At 35.0% G+C, this 16,726-nt stretch overlaps 3 protein-coding genes across 14 annotated transcripts in view; 2 read left to right on the top strand and 1 right to left on the bottom strand.

The window, feature by feature from the left end:
- The window catches only part of LOC127841135 (coatomer subunit beta'-like), a 238,277-nt gene extending 229,275 nt beyond the window's left edge, over window positions 1-9,002 (top strand). Inside the window, exon 26 of one of the 2 annotated variants that reach the window (XR_008030718.1) lies at window positions 8,008-9,002. The gene's annotated coding sequence lies outside the window, so the exon portion shown is untranslated. Of the gene's footprint in view, window positions 1-7,743 lie in introns of both variants that reach the window. The other variant, XR_008030719.1, reaches the window with a different exon arrangement.
- LOC127841134 (uncharacterized protein CXorf38 homolog) overlaps window positions 1-16,726 on the top strand; it is a 335,137-nt gene that overhangs the window by 141,587 nt on the left and 176,824 nt on the right. For 4 of the 7 annotated variants that reach the window (XM_052369726.1, XM_052369727.1, XM_052369724.1 and 1 more), the window contains exon 1: window positions 16,318-16,420. The exons of 2 other annotated variants lie outside the window; for them this stretch is intronic. The gene's annotated coding sequence lies outside the window, so the exon portion shown is untranslated. Of the gene's footprint in view, window positions 1-16,317; window positions 16,421-16,726 lie in introns of those variants that run through there. One more of the 7 variants, XM_052369718.1, reaches the window with a different exon arrangement.
- Window positions 1-16,726, bottom strand: part of LOC127841140 (zinc finger protein 600-like) — a 188,286-nt gene that overhangs the window by 47,284 nt on the left and 124,276 nt on the right. The window lies entirely within an intron of this gene.

A 16,726-nucleotide genomic window follows, 5' to 3' on the forward strand; every position in this document is an offset into this window, starting at 1 on the left:
AAACTCTGCAATGTATTGATAGTTGTATATCAGTGTATAAACTAGTCATCAGGATCAACCTGATTACCTTGCCCTTGATGGGAAGGCCGACCTAAAACAACGTGTGAATGTCAGAGTTTATTTACAGGTCATCGCTGCGTCTTCACGACTACCTTATGTGCTGACCTGCGACCTAAATCTACATTTTCCGGATGGTTTCCGGATGATAACTCAAGAACGCTTGGGCCTAGGATCATGAAACTTAATAGGTACATTGATCATGATTCACAGATGACCCCTATTGATTTTGAGGTCAGTAGGTCAAAGGTCAAGGTCACGGTGACCCGAAATAGTAAAATGGTTTCTGGATGATAACTGAAGAACGCTTAGGCCTAGGATCATGAAACTTGATAGGTAGATTGATCATGACTCGCAGATGATCCCTATTGATTTTCAGGTCACAAGGTCAAAGGTCAACCCTTCAAGATCGGATTATTGGTGGTTGTTTTATCATGAAAGGTCAAGCTGTGGTGCTGGACCTTTAATTTTCAACCCACAGAGAATTGGAAACCTTGTGAACCTTGTGAACCTTGTGGTTTTGGTAGTTCCATATTTGGACCTTGTTTTGGGAAAATGGGGCTTAATGCATGTGCGTAAAGTGTCTGTCCGTTTTGTCTGTGCAATCTGCACAGGCTAATCAGGGACGACAATCTCCTTCTAAACCTGATTTTTAGTTAGAAGATACTTTCAACGAAAAACTTCCATAAAAGCCAAAAGTGTGGTCCCTGATAAGCCTGTGGTTAATACACAGGAAATCGGGGAAGGACACTTAATGCACAGGCATTAAGCCCAGTTTTCCTAGAACGAGTTTCAAATATTGCTGTGGTGTCAGACCTTTCATTCTCAATTTACGGTAAAAAGGGAACTTATATGTTTGTGGTAGTTTCATATTTGTTTTTGTCCATGATTTTTTTTTGCTATTGCATGGAATTTCTTACCTTATATTTTGTTGAGACCTTGATTGTTGATATTAAATTTGAGTATGTCATTAGCATTTATTAATAGTTCAGATGATGTATTATTATTTATTTTGTGGAATTTTTTAAATAATATTTCTATTGCAAAAGTTCAGAGATATTTTTATTAATATTTTTAACCAGGTTTTCCGAAGGAAAAAACTGGTTATTAGATTGGCGAATGCGGGCGGGCGGGCTGGCTGGCTGGCTGGCTGGCGGGCTGGCTTGCTGGCTGGCGGGCTGGCGGAATAAGCTTGTCCGGGCCATAACTATGTCGTTCATTGTCAGATTTTAAAATCATTTGGCACATTTGTTCACCATCATTGGACGGTGTGTCGCGCGAAATAATTACGTCGATATCTCCAAGGTCAAGGTCACACTTTGAGTTCAAAGGTCAAAAATGGCCATAAATGAGCTTGTCCGAGCCATAACTATGTCGTTCATCGTCAGATTTTAAAATCATTTGGCACATTTGTTCACCATTATTGGACGGTGTGTCGCGCGAAATAATTACGTCGATATCTCCAAGGTCAAGGTCACACTTTGAGTTCAAAGGTCAAAAATGGCCATAAATGAGCTTGTCCTGGCCATAACTATGTCATTCATTGTGAGATTTTAAAATCATTTGGCACATTTGTTCACCATCATGGGACGGTGTGTCCCACGAAAGAATCACGTCAATATATCCAATGTCAAGGTCGCCACGACTAAAAATAGATTTAAAAAAAAAAAAAACTTACAAAGGGGGTTAATTTTTTTTGGTCATTTCAAAAGTTCAGTTTGAGTTTTCTCCCTTTATCAGATTTTTTTTTCACAATGAAAACCTGGGTTGTGACAATTTTGTCCCTTGTTCTTGTATATTTTGCCAACATTAATCTGATGTTGATCTATACGCAATATCTTTAAATACCAGTATGCACAAAATATAATATTTGTTATGCATTGGCATAGCAAAGGGGAAGTAAAGAGCCCATATACTGATATATGATAACCGTTTCACTCTTGAAACAAGTGCAAAAAACAATCTGAGTTTGAATACATGATAAAAAATAAGCTTGAAATTTTAGAATTGCATAATTTTTTAGAAATTCTCTTTGAAAAAGAGGCCTTTCTATTGGGGGAAGGGGCCTTTATAAGGCCCTTGCTAAAGAAGGAAAAAAGCCCGATATACTACAGGAAACACATGTTTATGCAAGCACGGACTATTTTCATAAGCATGATAATGTGTAATTGATGATAAGATTAGCTTGCTGTTTGTTGTTGTTGTGGTTGTTTAACTAAAGAATCAACTCTTATTGTTGTTTACTGTCAAGTTAATGCAAAGAATCAATGTATTTCATGAACTTAATCACTGGTCATCTTAGTTCATATACATGTATAGATAATGCTTGTAACAGCCTTAAGAGCAGTGTACACTTTAATCCAGGGACTTGAGATATTGGAAAACAAGGAGTTGAATGTTCATTTTAACATTATCCAAACTTGTTGACATAATCCAAACTTGACAGAATCCAAACATGTTGACATAATCCAAACATAAACAGGTAATGATCTCAGATCAAACAAGGTACAGTGTTCTGCAAAAAGGGGCAGGGTTTAGCAGGGTGTTATTTTGCTCCATAGATCTTTCCCTTAATATCCTCAAAACTAAAAAATTAACAACCTAAAGAGGTAGAAATGTATTTTCGTCTACCGTTTAATTGAAGAAACATATTGGTTTTTATTTATCAGTGGTTAAAAATTGCATGGTTACATAATCCAAATGATATTCTTTGAAATGCATTAATAAACAGGAATATGTTTGATTATATTTTATAGACTACATAATGGTAATTTTGTGTTGGTTGAATAGGTCACATACCTCAAATAAACTAACCCTGGCTATGAGAAAATGGGGCTTAATGCATGTGTGTTAAGTGTTGTCCCAGATTAGCCTGTGCAGTCTGTACTGGCTAATCAAGGATGACACATGCTTTTAAAACTATATTTTCTCTATAAAGATACTTTCTTTAAACAAAATATAAGATAAAAGTGCAAAGAGTAAGAATATACTTCCTTTAAAAAAGATTCAATGAAAGAGAAAGTGTTGTCTGTGTGGACTGCACATGCTAATCTAACACGACGCTAAATGCACATGCGTTAAGCCTAGTTATCCCAGAGTGAGGTTCATACATAAACAAAGTGAAACTAAATGTGTCTTGTTCTGAGAAAACTGGGCTTAATTCATGTGCGCAAAGTATCGTCCCAGATTAGCCTGTGCAGTCTGCACAGGCTTATCAGGGACGACACTTTCCGCTTTAATGGTATTTTTAGTTTCAAGGAAGTCTCTTCTTACCAAAAATCAAGTTTAAGCGGGAAGTGTCGTCCCTGATTAGCCTGTGCACATGCATCATGACCAGCTTTCACAGAACAAGACACATTTATTACCAAGGCAAGACTTAAATAAATTCAGAGAATTAATTGTGAAGGAACAAAAATACAGTTGCAATTTGTATTTTTCTGCTTTTATACAAATTTTCATTTGAAAGAAGTCTTTTAAAAACACAAATACAGATAAAGCAGAAAGTGTCGTCCCTTATTTGCTTCTGTGTGCTGCATAGACCTATCTGGGACGACACTTTATGCACATGCATTAAACTCCGTTTCACGGAGCACGGATCATATGTAACAGGCCCCAAGCCAGCCAGCAGTGCAGCCCCATTTTCCAAGTGGACTGCTATAGTACATGATAAGAATAATCTGCTGTGACTGCAACTGGAGTTTCACATTGTTTCTATTTGCATTTTTAAGGAATCATCAAGCCAACCTGCAGCAGCCAAAACTGGGGGCCAAAGAGATGGCTGACCTTGAAAAGGAGCTCGAACTTGACCTTGAAAACTTGGACGTAAATACAGACGTAAGTATCTTGGAGAGTAAATTGCTGGTGTTTGAAAACTTGGACAGAAATCCAGACATAAGTATCTTAGAGAGTGTAAATGTCCCATGCTTGTAAATGAATCTTAGTTGAAAATTGTGGTTGGCAATGATGCAGTGTTTGGTAACAGTGTTGTGTTATTGCCCTTGGTAAACATAGATCTAATAGGAAGCTGTTCAAAAGAAGTTGTCTATATTATCTTCAAAATGTATAACTTCAATAGAAAATCTGTCACCACTGTTTCTTGGATTAAAAAAAAGGTACTTTTGTTTTAAGGAAATCTAATGAAGTCTAATTCAGCCTCATTCTAGGTTTAATGCTTGTTAATAAAGTGTAATCTCAGATTGACCTGTGCAGTCTGTACAGGCTTATCAGTGACGACACTTTCCGCCAATACTTGATTATTGCTAAGAAGAGACTTCTTTTAAAGTAAATACACCATAAACGACGTCTAAGGCTAATCTGTTATGACAATTTTCGCACATGTATTAAACCCAGTTTTCTCGGAAGCCAGCTGAACTGAATTAATGTTTGTTGTTGTTGGGTTTTATAGGGAGTTGATACAGGGGGAACACAGGTAGTTAGAATTCTATGCATGGTGTTCATGTAGCGTGGTAGATTAGACGTGAACATGTGTACTTAATGTCACTGTTTTTTTGCCCCCGGTAGGGTGGCATATAGCAGTTAAACTGTCCATCAGTCAGTATGTCAGTCAGTATGTCAGTCTGTCCGTCCGTCCGAAAAAACTTTAACATTGGCCATAACTTTTTTAGTTTTCAAGATAGCAACTTGATATTTGGCATTCATGTGCATCTCATGAAGCTGCACATTTTGAGTGGTGGAAGTTCAAGGTCAAAGGTCAAAAAAAATATTCAAAGTGGCGTTCTCATGAAGCTGCACATTTTGAGTGGTGAAAGTTCAGGGTAAAGGTCATTCTTCAAGGTCAAAGATCAAAAAAAAAATTCAAAGCGGCGCAATAGGGGGCATTGTGTTTCTGACGAACACATCTCTTGTTTATTTAAAAAATGAATAGCGTTTTAATCAACTTTTAAGCGGTGCATAAACTGTTAGCGAAACTATCGCCTTATATTCATAAAAACAACTCTTTTTCATGACAGTTCATATACCAGCCAATGACATGCATGTTATTGAATTCTTATAATTATGACATAATGTGTAAAAAAGCTGCAATTTATTGAACTATAAGGGCCTTAACCGACTTTAAGTTGCTTGTGTTTTTATCTCGTTTGAGTTTTGGTTTCAACTTTCTTGAATAACAAAATATTTAAAAAAATGTGCCCAACAATAATGTAATTTCACTATAAACAAATGGAAAACGACGTCGCTAAGATTCAAGCAATACAATCTAGTCATTTGGCCTCTTGTTGATGAAAAATTATAACAGTTGTACATATTTTTAAATTAAATCACACACAGAGTGGGTTCACAGTGTCTATAACATATGTCACATTAGGCAGATTATCCACTCAGAATGCAGCGTTTATTTGAAAATGTAAAAAGTTGTAATTATATTCCCACAACAGGTTTCCATGCAACTATTTTGTTTTTATTAACCAGGTTTTTAACCAGGTTTTCCGAAGGAAAAAACTGGTAATTAGATTGGCGAATGCGGGCGGGCTGGCTGGCTGGCTGGCGGGCGGGCGAAAGAAGCTTGTCCGGGCCATAACTTTGTCGTTCATTGTGAGATTTTAAAATCATTTGGCACATTTGTTAACCATCATTAGACGGTGTGTCGCGCGAAAAAATTACGTCAATATCTCCAAGGTCAAGGTCACACTTTGAGTTCAAAGGTAAAAAATAGCCATAAATGAGCTTCTCTGGGCTATAACTATGTCATTCATTATGAGATTTTAAAATCATTTGGCACATTTGTTCACCATCATGGGACGGTGTGTCGCACGAAAGAATCATGTCAATATCTCCAATGTCAAGGTCGCCACGACTAAAAATATATTTATTTTAAAACAAACTTACAAAGGGGGTTAATTTTGTTTGTTCATTTCAAAAGTTCAGTTTGAGTTGTCTCCCTTTATCAGATTTTTTTTCACAATGAAAACCTGGTTTTGTGACAATTTTGTCCCTTGTTTGGTGATGTTATTGTTTTATTTTTGATGTTATTACATTATTATGCCTCCCTTCGAAGAAGAGGGGGTATATTGTTTTGCACATGTTGGTCGGTCCGTCAGTCCGTCCGTCGGTCGGTCGGTCCGTCCACCAGATGGTTTCTGGATGATGACTCAAGGACGCTTAGGCCTAGGATCATGAAACTTCATAGGTACATTGATCATGACTGACAATGACCCCTATTGATTTTCAGGTCATTAGGTCAAAGGTCATGGTCACAGTGACTCGAAACAGTAAAATGGTTTCCGGATGATAACTCAAAAATGCTTACGCCTAGGATCATGAAACTTCATAGGAACATTGATCATGCCTGGCAGATGATACCTATTGATTTTCAGGTCACTTGGTCAAAGGTCAAGGTTACAGTGACTCGATATAGTAAAATGGTTTCCAGATGATAACTCAAAAATGATTACGCCTAGGATCATAAAACTTCATAGGTAAATTGGTCATGACTGGCAGATGACCTCCATCAATTTTCAGGTCACTAGGTCAAAGGTCAAGGTCACATTGAATCGAAACAGTAAAATGGTTTCCTGACTCAAGAACTTTTAGGCCTAGGATCATGAAACTTTATAGGTACATTGATCATGACTGGCAGATGACCCCTATTGATTTTCAGGTCACTAGGTCAAAGGTCAAGGTCACAGTGACAAAAAACGTATTCACACAATGGCTGCCACTACAACTGACAGCCCATATGGGGGGCATGCATGTTTTACAAACAGCCATTGTTTAGTCTTTTATTTATAGTTTCTAGAACAAAGTAATACTTGTTCTTACTCTCATCAAAAATGAAAGTTTTTTTTTACATATTCTTTTGATTCTAACAATTTACATGTCATTTAGTTTTTTAGTAATATCAACAGTTAATATTTTCATCGTTTTATTTAAGATGCTTTTGAACTTAACTTATGTGTAGTTTCAAAGTGTTCTGGTTACTTTTTTGTTTTTTGGCAACTTGGTTTAACATTAGAAGCAAAGTGAAAATGGCTATGGGCAAACAGCATAAAACCAGAACAGCCTGTGAGTAACTCACAGTCTGTTCAGGTTTTATGCTGTTTTCTGCTCATCTTTTTCGAAGGGTTGAAAATGAAACCTTTAAAACTTGAATTTAGTAAGAAAGGTCTTAAATTAAATTTAACTTTATAAGGGACAACAAATGCCTAAAAATACGTATCTAAGTTCAATAATGAATATTCATCGTTTGAAATGTGTAACAATTTTTGTCGATTATTTAAAAAATATGTTGATTACAATATATCATGACGCAGTGGTAGTGCATAAGCTTTTTCTTCAGGGGGTCCCTGGTTTGAAACCTGGGAAAAGCAATAGTTTTTATTAAAATATATTATCTTGCAATTATTATTAATCAAGACTATTAAAAAATAAAGGAAACATATTTGATTACATATTTCAAAAAAACAAAAAACTGTGACCCATTCCCTTTAATATGCGAATAATAACAGCAACAACGAGATGTTTGTTGTATCAGCATGAAATTTAATAGAAACATATAATTTTTGTTTTTCAGGACATAGACCTAGATGAAAATTTATTGGAAGACTGATTGGTCAACTATGCTTGTAGAAGGAAGAGACATTTCGATCATTATTAGGGAAACAAGTTTTGAAATTGCATGACTGTGTTCATAGAGTGTTTATGATTTGATTTCAAGTTACATATGAGGTTTACAAGTGATGTGAATCTTTACTCGTGCTTATTACTATCTTGTCAGTGCTTATTGTTTAACTCTCAGTGGGACAATGGAATTACAAATGGTTTGTGAAAATTTGAAACAGATGAATTGTGTTTGAAATCATTTCATTTAGTGCTAATGTATGTTTTTAGTTTTGAGGGAACTGAGTGAATACTGCTTTTGCAATTGACTGAAACATATTGATTTAAATTGTTTTAGTGAAGCTTATACTAAAATTACATTTCACGTGTGAGGTATGGGAAATTTACTAAACCAAGTTTTTTTCTGCATTGATATAATTAAAAAAGGCAAGAGTCTAGTTTAAAATGTTAAGAATAACTTATTTTAGTTTCTTAATAGGTCAGCCAAAAATAATACATTTATGTAACAACACATAATTGTATTTATTTCCATTATTTGGCATAAAGTTACCAGTCATATTCAAGATTTAATAACTATGTTGTTGAACTAAAACTCTTGAAAGAGTGGGCATGTTTAGTTACATTGTATATAGTGACATCACATTTGCATGGTTGGAATATTCCTATATATGATACAATATGTTGGTATGATTTTGTTACATGTTTTTAAAATTTACAATGCATACTTTACATATATTGTATGTGTGATACAATCCTGTGCTTGTAATTGTTATAATACATTTCAATACTTTCTGCTGTTTTTGGGGTAAAAGAATAAGAAGCTATGATGTTGAATACCACTGAATACAAGTAAAATAAGCGACTTACTGACATCTTTGTTGAGCAATGTGGCAATTGTCTCGGATAAATGTTTCATTATTCGTGTAGTATATATGAATATATTTGTTAGTTTTTATCTTATTATGAAATATTTCAGTTTTGTTCTAATTATGAAAATATTAAATAATATTGTTGAGTCTTGAATCCAAAATAAGCATTATTGCAATGTGTATATTTTTTGGACAAAGCATGTTTCAGTAAATTAAAATAATGCATTTATAATATTTCTTACTGACTCAGTATTGAATAAGGATTAAACACTCCTAAGAAATTACAAATAAAATGGTTTGGGGGTGGGACAAAGTTTGAATCAAGCCTGTATTCAAGCTGTTATAATTGATCATTTGACCATAGTTACAGTGTACATTATATTTATTTGTGTATAATGACTATAAAAATACATCACATTTGAATGTGATTTCATGCATATTTTGGCTTCTACTGTAGCATCATGAGATGGAAATACTAAATAAATTTGATAATACGAACAGGACGTTTTTGTTTACTTGTAGAACAGGATCAAACTGTATTCTGTATTACAATATTTTCATTACAAGGAACATTTTACAGATTTTGACATGTATGTTATTGTAAGTTTGTCATTAAATGCTTTAAATTTGATGAATGTAGACATTGAAACTAAATAGCTCCAGTAAAAACAAGAATACAATTAAAGAAAACAATGAAGGAAGAAAACAATTATCCTCAACTGGGCTCAATTCAATGACCCTTGGATCGAAAGTCTACCACTCAACCCACTGAGCCATCCGTGCTGTTACAATGGGGCATGTATTTTATGCTTCATATAAGCAATCTTTGTATTGTCAAATAATGCATTGATGTAATGATAACAACACAACTATTCGGAATCTGTAATGACGTAGTCAACAGTTTAGAATTGGGTAGGCGAGGAGGGGGGCCTTTAGATAAAGATTTGTTTTCTAATTAATGATTTGTATTTGGTATTGTAAACTGTTTTAGGGATCGTAGCTCGGAATCGACTATTGCGCAATTACTGCATGATTTCAATAGTAATTAATTAACGGCTTTCTATGTATAACCCAGAGTTCAGGGGGAAGATTAAGACATATAATTAAATATTTAATTCGGTCATCATAATATACGTTACACTGGTACTTGAGAAAAATTGGGTCCTATATATATTTAATATACATGTATATAAGGTTAAAAATTTTTTGAAGTACCTGTGATACGTTATATACTGAATATACTAAGGTCTTGAAAAGAGAAATTCAGCAATCATAGTGTGGTCCTGACTACTAGAGCAACGTCGGCTATTATCGACAGTTTAAGACATTAGACTTACCCATTTCGATGACAGCCGCTGCAAAAAGAAAAAGAAAAGTTATATATAGAATATTGAACGGACGCTCTTGCCATTGGTTGATATAAAATATCGGCGCCAATTTGTATAAGTAAAAAAAGGGAGGTCATCATAAGTTGACTGTGCGGAGGGCGTTATCGACAGGATTCGGCTATTACCGACATCGTGCACTTGTTCAAGTAAACAATTCAAAAACTCTTCTAACTTGTCATAATTAATTCCATTTTATAGTGAGCAATTTAAACATAAAACAACGTAAACAATTATAACAATGCATTTTTGCCTCCAGGACACGCCCACTCAGCTTATCTAAGAGCGTTGACCTCGGCACACCGAACGTCATGGCAGCTTTGCGTTTTGACATTGCCTTATTTCGAACGGCCTCAATAGCCAGGCCCATTTTCTTTGGCGAATTCTGGACTCTAACTTGTTTTGACATATATTTACCAGCAACAAAACAGATAATGCAGGTCATATTACAATGTTATGCAAACCTAACATCATTACATTTTTTACAATTTAGACGGAAGCAAAAGACAAAAAAGAATTTACCCTTCTCCTGTGTTAATAGATCTAATTTTTCAGCAAACGAATTTGAAAGCATCTATATAAAAGAACCAAATTATTAAAGAATTAGCGTATAGTAACCAAATTAAAGTTGAAAACAAAGGGAAAATATGAGGACTCTCCCTTTGCCACAATGTTTTTAGAATTTCGACTGCTGCAAAGACGTACTAGAAGGCCTTTCTTTTATGAATCGTATATCGCAATATCGATAGGTGCAAGATCTATAGCTGAACGCGATATATAAACACGTTTCAAATAGTGTTTAGACCTTTAGTTATTTATTTTTTTATTAAAATAAAAACCTGTCGATAATTACCTATCGCATAAATTTGCGTCGGCATTTATCGACACATCTGATATCTGGAGTTTCAATGTCAAATCACGCATGATTTTGCTATGCGAACGTTGTTCCATGTTTTAAACTTGTATTTAAGTAGAAAGGTATTCAATCCAGTGCAGCCAAGGACACATGAGATTGGTTCAGAAACGGCATCCTCCTTATCGTATGTGTTAACGTCATGAAATTTTAGTAAAATTGTACTTGTTTTGTTTGCGTAAACAGTTGAGCTCGTTCAAATCGAAAAGATCGAAAAGTGACGTGTTCATGTATTAAGTAATTTATTACGTAATTAACCATCTTTCGTATAATAAAAGGCCCAAATCAGGAATATACGATAACTACCGACGGTCGATAATAGCCGACGTTGCTCAACCTCTACGCTCTTACATGTCTCGTTCGTCCATCGGTGCAATTTTTTACGAAAGAAGATAAACGAATGTTGTACGTTACAACGATGTCCGAAAAGCACGTCTTCCCACTCTGAACTCTGTGGTCAATATGACTTACACATCACTACACTCATCGAGGATAACTAAACAAATAGAGAATACTAGGTTAGCGTTGAATACAGAGAAATTTATGTTGCGAGGCTTAGAACGCCGGGAGCGCGAGCCTTGGCGAGCGCTTTCGGTGTTCGAGCCGAGCAACATAAACGTCTCTGTATTCAACGCTAATCCTAGTATTCTATTTATCCCATTTGATTTTTTTCAACGTGACATTTAACATAACTAGATCTAATAACCTTAGCCTAACAATTATTTTAATTAATTCTTAAAAATCGCTTAAAATCTAACGAATGTAACCATGCGTAGTGATATAAATGTATTTGTTCTGGTACGCAAAATAGTCTTAAAAAAATCACACACAAACTGTAAAACTAGTAAAAATATCACCATATGCCTCGATTCAATTTAACGCAGCATGCGAATTGTAACACATTACGACCGCGAAAAGAAGATTTTACTTGAATATAATTCATTTTATTTTCGAAAGAAAATGATCAAAATCCAATATGGCGGCGATTGCTCCTGACAAAATGACAGTAAACAGACAATTGCAGCGACTGACACTTAATTTGACTTAATATGCAGGGCAATAAATGGCGATTTTGCATCTAGGGTTTTTTCAGAATTATTTTAGCATAGTTAAATAAAGACCCTTATGCCATCCTATCACTATTTTCAAATGACTTCGTTTAACTTTCTTAATCATCACACGCTACGTCATGTACTCTATGAACATTACTGCTGTTAAAATGAACCGGAGCAGTTTATCAAATAATAGCCGTTGGTAAACTCGGATGCATTTGCAGATTTCTGCATACAAACATAATTATGTTTAAACTTGCACAATGTTATTGGTCTATAATAAATGCCCTTATTATGCACAAGAAAATAATTTAATATATAAATACACAAAGAATGAAAAACATTCCATTACACAACAGATAAATCAGTGGATTTAGGCTACCCGTGTACAAAATGGGACGTTCCGAATTCCAGTGTGGTGCTATTTTTACCATCTTATACTTTATACAGCTCTATGCTTAACGTGAATTAAATCGGATAGCAAATATTGCAGACTATTTATGAATTGTGCGATATTTGTATGGCTTTTTGTACATTATTAAATGTCAAAAGTATATGCATGGATTATTAACAATGCACACTACACGAAATAAGGAAAATGTGATTAATTGACAATTCAAATACCGTATGTCGATATACAGTACATGTGAAATAAGTCGCGTTTATAATAAATCGTCAATTTTTTTTTTTTGGAAAATGACGCAATAAGTGTCATTTTATGACGCCATCAATCAGCTGATTCATTATACGGATGGCAAACAATTATGTCATGGGTGAATATTTGATTAGGTTCCATTCTTAATAAAAAATATTCAAAAACACAATTAGTAAAGCAGTGTCGACAGACCGTTTATCAGTTAGGTACATGTCAGACGGACGTCAACCTAAGCTGGGCACGATCTAATGTGACCCAGATCGCGATTATGAAGGCTTATTTGACGCATGCCAAAAGCTGTGAAAAGAACACAGTTGCGGACATAAATACTTGTTTGATAATATTATTTTATTTCAACTTACTTTAAATGAATGTTTTGGCGTTGTTTCATTGTATAAAGTGATCATGAGGGGCTATTACATCAATTCCAAATCGTCAGCGACTTTATCAGAACATCAAGTGCGTAACGGTGTAAATACACATTTTAATTACGTTTTACAACTTTAAGAATTTCTATGAAATGTTCGGGTACATGTTTATATACTAAATTCTTCTTTCATTTGACACCTTTTTGAAGACTTTATGATGTTAAAACACGTTTGCAGTTTTTGTTGAATCTTAATGTATATAAAAGTCTTCTTTTTTATGCGGCGTAACGGTGTTGTCAAATTTGTAACGGTGTGGACAAATTATCATATACTTTCCACTGTGAATGAACAAAAACTGTCACGTGACCACAAAAGTCAACGTCAGTAGTCATTTTATGACAACAAACAGCCGCGAAGGTAGGTTTTTTTTCCCAATATCTTTACTGATCATTCTCTGACTTTCATACGACCTAGTGCAGACAATATGGCATGCATATAGCTTTCAATCGGTATATCACGCGTTTTGTGTGTTGCTCTGGTTTTCGAGAACACTTCGGCGCAAATTTCCATTTAAGAAGCAAACGTCAGTAGTAAAATTACAAAGAGTCAGTGTTCTCGAAAATTAACTACCATAGAACTGTCTATGCTTTACCGGACGAACATATATTACATATGTCTATGCATAAACAAACAAAAATATCTACCAGATATTAAATAAATGTTTAAAGAGTGAAAACAAATATGGCAAACGTCAGTAGTACGTTTAGGAATGGCAAACGTCAGTAGCAAAAATATGCAAACGGCAGTAGACGAATAAATGCAGGCGTTTAATTTAATGAAAAACGTGTGAAACAATATAATTTATGCTAATTTAGATTTAAATTAGATATAACAAGTTAAGATTGATGTCATAAATTAATGCACGACATATATAAATTCTGCAACAACAAAAATGAACTAATGTTTAAGTGATATTATGTGCATCTAACAGTTTATAGGTGTCTATCGCATCCGTTGTTTATTTTTGTTGTTTACACTTCATATACACTTATATTCATGGTCAGCTCGTACCTCATTCAAACTTTTAATTTGGCAATGAGCTCGAGACGCGTTATTTATGCAAACACATAAATAAGAAACACATCAATAGAGTTTAACATAGCATTTTTATTTCACAACTTTCACAAAATAAGTTTTTCAGTTGTTCGGGTGTTTTGCGGACACTTCGTCTCGTCTATACAATGTCCACAGACGGGATATATGGCCTTGCATTGAGGTTTGCTGGCGTCGGTGGTACCTAGTAAGTTGCAGCTCCGTAACAAGCTCCCTTGTTGCCTTGGACGTACACTCTTGGCACACAAAATACACGGATATTCCATTTCACATAACACATTCACTTGTACACATGTATTCAATTGCACACACACATATATATATATATATATATATATATATATATATAGCTAATAATAAACTATGCTAAATTCAGTCGCCTTATACATATTACTAAGTACTAGTAACTTATATCTATTATAAAAAATCGCATGCGACAAACAACGCGTAATTGAAATGTTTTCAATTTCTTTGACACAAGGAACATTATAATACATCAATTTTTTTGTGATAAACATGCTTTTTAAAGTAAAACTTAATCATTTAACTACCAATTAACTTTAATTGGATCATTATAGGCAATGAATTAACGTACGCTGTATATAACACCTTTAACACCATCTCCCTTGTTAAACATGCTTATCCAAGTAACAATTATTAAAATACCACACAACTTGATTGAATACTGGTAGGCAATTAATTACCGTGCGCAGTAAATAACATCTTTCACTCCTTTAAAAACGATTAACTTGTGAAAGATACCGACCACAAGTTCAAAAGTCTGACAACCAGTTGCTTAGACAATTCAAGGGATAACACATTTAGAGAAAATAACACATCATTAATATGATTTAGAGTTATAAACTGACCATTTTACACCTACTTCTGTATATTACTGTATGTCGGGAACGAGTTGAATCGGGTAGGGACGAGTTGACCAAAAAACAGGGACGAGTTGACCAAAATGGGGACGACTTGACCACGGGACGAGTTGACTTGATGACGAGTTTACCGGCACGCAATTTAATCAAACAATAGATCACTCGAACGTAGAAACTGGTAATTTCAAGGTGTAGCGGACTCGACCGACATAATTATTTTAAAGTATGGAAAAAATACGATATGGTCAAATATGAAATGCCAATAAGTTACAATTGCGCCAATTACGCGTTCCATCCCGTCGTAGATCATGATCAATAGTAGAGGCCATTTCTATTTGTAAATTTAACGGAAAGAAATGTTACCTTCTAAGCTCAAAGCACAAATCTAGCTACTTCTACAATATTAACAAAGAAATCCTCAAAAGAGTACAAGAAAATCCCTACCTTGGAATCACCTTATCTGAAGACATGAAATGGAAAACTTATATCACCAACATAACAAAGCGAGTTAACTCCACCCTTGGATTCCTAAGAAGAAATCTCAGTCACTGCCCTTTAGAATGCCGCAAACATGCCTATCTAGCACTAGTCCGCTCAAAACTAGAATATGCCAGTGTTGTTTGGGACCCATTCCACCAAACAGACATTGCCGCCTAGAGGGTGTCCAGCGATCAGCCGCAATGTTCATCACCAGAGACTACCGCTCCCGACAGCCTGGCTGCGTCACTGAAATGCTCCGCAAGTTGGAACTCCCACCACTCCAAGACAGACGGCGCGCCCAAAGGCTGACGCTATTGTACAAGGTGGTGGAAGGGCACGTACCGACCATTTCCATTGAACGCTACCTTAAGCCACTAAGGCCTAAACGTACCACAAGGGCTAAACAATACGAGGACTATATCCCTCATAATATAGTGTGTAACCTTGTGAACAATAACTCCAAGTGCTTTGAAACTATCCCAGCAAAAACTGTCCTCTTTAAAAAAAATCATTCTTTGTCAAAACTGAGATAGATTGGAATAAACTAAGTAATGACATTGTGAACTCTTCAACAATCGACATTTTCAAAGACAGTGTATTAAAACAACAATAGTGTAACAATCGCGCACTCCACCACCGTCGAGTAATAGCCAGAATTGGTTTCTTCGACGTAACCATCCAGATCCAGATCTTAAGTTTCTTCTTTTCTCGGACCAAACTCGTTATCGTTTATTTCCTGAAACCTATGTGTATTCTTTTGTTCCGATATATATTTTTGAAAAGTTGCATAAGATATGTTTTTATATCATGTTTGAAGACGACATATTAATCTTTAGATTGATATTGCTTGCACAATATGAAATAACCAAATGGCTACATAATTTCTTTAAAAGTTGGCCTTTCCATAAAATGACACCATGCGAATTGGAGTAAGTGTAAACTAACCTAATCGGAAGTTGACACACCCAATAAACAAATTGAATCAAATCGAAACTTGTTTCGCTTTGGAAAAATTAGAAATTGGAGAAAATGAGATTGAATGAAGACAAAGCAATCGTTAACAAATGGGGTATGTGTGTTGTAAAATAATTATTCATTAACAAATATGTGTTATGTACTCCAACGGAGTAAATGTATGATCAATCTTTCTATTTAAGACTACTGTCAACAGTGATTACGTTTATCCCTTTGGAATTTCACAATAATCAAATCATAATTAGGCCCCTATAAGTGCTTAGATGATGCGATTACCTTTCAGAATACCTTCAAAACAAAAGGTAATTTTATTTAAGTTAAACGCACGGGCTTTAGTCCGGCTATCCCAATAGCTAATTACCCATAACACATAATCAACACTGGCATTTGAAACTGACCG

Source organism: Dreissena polymorpha, chromosome 8, assembly GCF_020536995.1.
Source record: "Dreissena polymorpha isolate Duluth1 chromosome 8, UMN_Dpol_1.0, whole genome shotgun sequence".
NCBI lineage: Eukaryota > Metazoa > Mollusca > Bivalvia > Myida > Dreissenidae > Dreissena > Dreissena polymorpha.